Source organism: Gigantopelta aegis, unplaced genomic scaffold, assembly GCF_016097555.1.
Source record: "Gigantopelta aegis isolate Gae_Host unplaced genomic scaffold, Gae_host_genome ctg2757_pilon_pilon, whole genome shotgun sequence".
Taxonomy (NCBI): domain Eukaryota; kingdom Metazoa; phylum Mollusca; class Gastropoda; order Neomphalida; family Peltospiridae; genus Gigantopelta; species Gigantopelta aegis.
This window is the reverse complement of record NW_024533024.1, coordinates 65,351-70,801: the sequence shown is the minus strand read 5'-3', so window position 1 is coordinate 70,801 and position 5,451 is coordinate 65,351. Positions and strand designations below refer to the sequence as shown.

General features: G+C 34.5%; 1 pseudogene; it reads right to left on the bottom strand.

Annotated features, from left to right (window-relative positions):
* Positions 1-2,564: 2,564 nt before the first annotated feature.
* LOC121391634 lies at positions 2,565-5,451 on the bottom strand (annotated as a pseudogene).

Sequence of the window (5,451 nt, the reverse complement as noted above, 5' to 3'; positions counted from 1 at the left end):
TTAATAATGTACATGTACGTGTGCATTCTTACGTATTAGTCTTGATTTCTTGAATGTTAGCTTGTAATGTCGCTATCTTTAATAATGAGAAATGATAATAACTTGTTTTATTATAGTCATTGTTACTTACTGATGACAGAGATAACTCATCTCGTAATGTTTCTATTTTTTTCTGTTCTTCTGTCAACTTTTTCAAGTTCTGTTGAGAAAGAGTCCATCAATATTCATAAAATGAACACTCATAAAGAAATTCAAACAAAACAATAAAAGTACCTTCTTCTTTTTCTTTCAAACCAGTCTCTATAATATAATACAATATAATATATATAATATAATAATACAATATAATATATTTATTTTTAAACATACTTAATACACTCTTCTTTTGTTCTACCATATATTGAAACTCTTCACTGTCATTCCCCTCCTCAAGATAAATACGATATAAATTGTTATTTTGTTCAAATACAGTCTAAAAGAAAGAACAATATTTGGAAAGACAGACAGACAAGATAACCTCTCTTCTATCCTGTTCATCAAAGTCACCATTTCTACCAAACATAATACCTGAGGTCATATCTTGTTGAACACCCTAGAGATGTATCGTAGATATCATGTGAGAGTCATGTGACTTACATCCATAAACCACATCAACATTCCCAACATAATAGGCCAAGAGTGAGGACTACCAATAGACAGGAGATGATGCTTACTGACTGGAAAGGGGTAACTAAATTAATTAGATAATTAATTAATTAATTACAAGGAGATATACCCTAAATATTGAGAGTAAATGGTATTTCTTCTTCAAGTTTAAATCCAGATATAACTAGAGATGGTTCAAGATGCTCTAAGATAAACTAGAGAGCAATGATAACCATATATGGATTTATAATATCTTACATTTAATATGTAAATAAACTCTTTAGTCGATGGAGCTTGAAGAGTGCGTGGTCTAACTTCTCGTGGAAAGTTCATTTCTGTAAGAAACTACAAAACATTCTTCATACAATAGTACATAAAGATCTTACTGAACATAGTCTCTTTATACATCCTGTTGGTAAGCTAAAGAGAACATACAATATTTATCACTATAATGTATATAACAATACTTACATTTATCACTGAGAGGTCTTGGGTCTTTCTTGAAGGCCATGTTTGGGGCATTTTGACCATAAATACTAGACCTTGAGCTATAGACTATACTAATACTACAACATTGTTATTTTTTTTCGTACCTTCTTCTGTCAGTACAACTTGCTCTAGGAAGACCACCAGCAGACCTTCCATTTGAAGTGCTGGTTCTCCCGACCCCAGCCATGCTAGACCGACTACTAGCTATACTAATTCGACTCATAGTATTTGGCCTTGGTATTCCTGAGGGTCTTTGACTTTGAAGGACCATCTACAAGTTTCTTACGACTAGGGAGGCCTAGATTCTCCATATTTTGTTTCAGATTGTTGAATAACCCGCCAATATGTGCACAAAAGCAATTTCACATTTCTGGGTAATTAGATTAATTACGGTTATTACTATACAACCATTTTACTCATTCAATAACTTTTCTTTAACACATGTCACCTGATAAAGATAGTAAATGGACCAAGCGAGCTAAATGGTTAGGTTGGATCATTGGTGGGGCTGGAATTGGCATAATGATAGGAGTTATCCCCTTTATATCACCAGCATTACGAAAATATTGCTTACCCTATGTTCCAGCCACACCTTCACAAATATCACGAGTGACGTCCATTTAACAGGACCTCCAAAACGTATTGTCGACCTGGGAGTGGTGATGGGAGAGTGGTAAGTGGGTTGTGTCAGTGGGTGTGGTCAAATATTTTTTCTCCTCAAAGGTAATATCATTAGCTAAACAAGGTCATTATGTTGAAGGTATTGAACTTAATTTTTGGTTAGTCTGGACATCTCGTATTAGTGCATTATATCATGGTGTTAATAAAATACATGTGTCTATTGGCAAGATTTATGGACTGTGAGTGAGTGTGGTTATTAAATGAATCCCTCAACCCTTACCACAACAGGTCAACTTGCAATGTTATGACACTATCTTATTCTTTGGAGTGAAAGAAATGGTATGCTATTAAACAATAGATAAATTTTTATTTTGTTATATAGATGAAGTCTTTAGGGCATAAAATCCAACAAGAGGTACATCCAGGATGTGAGGTAATAGCTTGTCGTTTCCAGTTTCCTCAATTGGCATGCTATAGCTAGTTATGAACAAGGAGTAAAACAGTGTGTGGAAATACAAATTATAATAATATGTTTAGACTGTGGGAATTTATTATGTTGGAATAGAGAGAGACAGACAGAGAGAAAGAGAATACTATTATCATTCACAATGTATATATTATATTTACAGCACTACACAGTGCAGACATGATAGAAAATTAACTTAATATTCAAAATACATCATAGTTGTTATTATTATTATGTCATTCATTATGACAGCTATTTTTGAAACACGAAGGAAAGTTAATAGATCGCAAGAGATAGAGTGACAGACAGACATATTGGTTCCTAAGGTGGGCGGAGTCAACTATTAACGACATTCCCATACTTTTACAGTCTGATCTACACTTCCCGTCACAACATAAGGAGCTGACTTGTGAAAATCTATACAAGAGTAGGTGGGGCTTAATAATTATTAGTGGGTGTGGGTCTTTTTACCGATTGTTGTGACAAAATGACCATGAGCTTCTAATGTCTTAGCACATCGTTGATTTTTAATAATCCAAACTCTTATCGTTTTATCATCAGCACAACTAATAATGGTTTTACCACCTCCAGGATGAAATAATAACCCTCGTACCCAGTTATCATGACCAACCTAATTAACACAAAATAAGAATGTGGTCAATGGGTGTGGCTTAGCATACCAAAGTTAATAAGCAAACAGCAGTTGATACATCCCATAGACGTATCGTTTTAATCTCTGGAACCTGAAATTAAAAATGGACCAGGGGCAGGACCACCTTTTTTTGTCTAAAAAACCAATCACATAAAAATTACATAAAAGATTATATAATCTAACTTACTTGGATCCAACAGCTTCAGCAATAGTATTGAGTGAAGCATCAGTTGCCCACGCAATACATTCCACAACATGTTCATGACCTCTTAGTTCAGCTTTACATTCTTTAGTTGAGGCAACCCATATTCTATACTCTATTGTTTTAATTACTAATGAAGAGACGTTAATAATAGGGGGCTTACTTGATCATTAGAACAAGATGGCTAACAATGAGCCATCGGGGCTCACACGTACAGATTCTTACCCACTCTCTATGACCAGTATAAGTTTTAATACAATAACTATAGTATGTATTATATTATTATCGAGTTAATAGACCCACTTACCCAGTAGCTACCTCCCACATTTTAAGTGTCTTGTCTCTTGAACTGGACACTAGAAAGTCACCTGATGGCATAAAGACAACGGATGATACATTATGGTCGTGACCCTGTAATGTTCTGGTACAAGTAAATGCTGTGAAATCCCATAATCGAATTGACATATCAGTCTGAACATGATGCTATAAAAGATCACATGACAGTCATGTGACTAGTATTGTGTCGTAATACCTAATACTTTTCCAGTGTGATCAAATGCTAGGTCTTGTACAGCATCAGTATGTCCTTTGAGGGTCTTTTCATGATCTCCTGTTTCATAATCCCATATCTATTAAGTTATAGACTGGGTGTGGTCAAATGATGTCATTTACCTTTATAGTAGCATCTTCAGAAGCAGATGCAATAAGACTACAAACAAAACAATTTAATAATAATTAATTATTGACCACACCTACCTGTATTGTGGGTGAAAATGACAGTTGTGATTGTGCTTCGATGACCCGATAATTCATATCTAAATAAAAAATAAATATAATTATTAACCACACCCATTTACTTTTCAGGTGGTCTGGGTATCCAGTCTGTAGCCGATCTTGTTTTCCGACTAGCTCCACCCTCTGTTACCTCCTTTTGAACATCACTTAATTTTGCTTCTAAATCCATTACCTATAAAGCCACACCCACTTTATATAAAGCTAAATGAAAGATTAAAAAATACCTTTTTTTGTAAAACGAATAATTGAAGTCCATTTCTTTTCTAATAAACCATTTATATTTAGAATTACCTGAATCTTTCTATATAAAATATCACAATATTAGACACTATATACAAAGTAACTCACAATATCTGCCTCTCTTTTAATACTTCCAAACTTTCTGAGTAACCCAACGACTGAAGATAGTCAGCAATAGCGTGATTTCTACATGTAAGATCAATTTAATTATGTCCATTTACGAGAGGGTTCAGTCAAGTTTTGGCACAAACCACTCATTAAATTACAACACAGACAAGCCTAATACTACTAACCAAAATATGTCCTTTTATGGTCATACCAACTACAATGGCTTCCAGGATAACTGGGTAATTAAACCACACCCACTAATCACATCCTATAGTATCTAACCAGTTGACATTTAGTTGAGCATATCCTGACAAACTAATGATATAATGATGACCATAAACCAGTATAATGTAAACAAAAGTGAAGTTGAAGTTGAAGAAAGATAACATCCCATTTATCTTATTAATAATACATGTACCACATGCTCATAAATTAAACATATTATTATTGATTGACTTACAATTCCTCTCGCTGTCTTGCTGACAGAACCAGCTTCCCTCTCGAATCCTATATCAAGGATGACTTGTGGTTTCCATAGCAACCATATCGACTTACTTGATATGACGACATTGAGTTGAAGGCACTGCATTGACAATGTTCTGCACAACTTAGAGTTCAAATAGTCTCACGTGATTTTACTGTTTTATCACGTGATACTGGAGTCAAGCAGTACCAGGAACTCTTCCTTTCCTGAAGGTGACAAACTGCCCTGAACTATATCGTCTAATTGAACCAGTACTACGTGATGTACGAGCTACGAGATAACTCCTGATATTAATTGTAAATTAGTGTAAAAAGTACAGTCGCTTTCTCTTTAAATCTTTTTTGAGGTCTTCTTCACTTGGTGGTAGGTTTACCTCCTTATTCTTCATCAGTCGCCATTTTTTTCGCGCTCATGTGATCCTCTTTTTAACTATTTTGCGCATGCGTACTCGATACACCCACGTGGGTAGCTGTACATGGAAACTTCAGAAGAAGCTACTGTGAAGACAGTGAAGATCCAGACTGCCTGTGAATATCAAGCTCTGAAAGTGTGTTTAGAGAAGAATAATTGGAAGAAAGAAAAGTGTGAGAAAGAGTGGCAAGAATTCCAGTCACTTTGTGCTATAAATAAAAGGTAATATTTCTTTTTTTATAATTAGAATAAATAAGATATATTGAAGTACATGTAATGTGATTCCTTTTTTGGTACAGTTTAACAAAGGACGGTAAATTTGCATTTACCCAAACCAT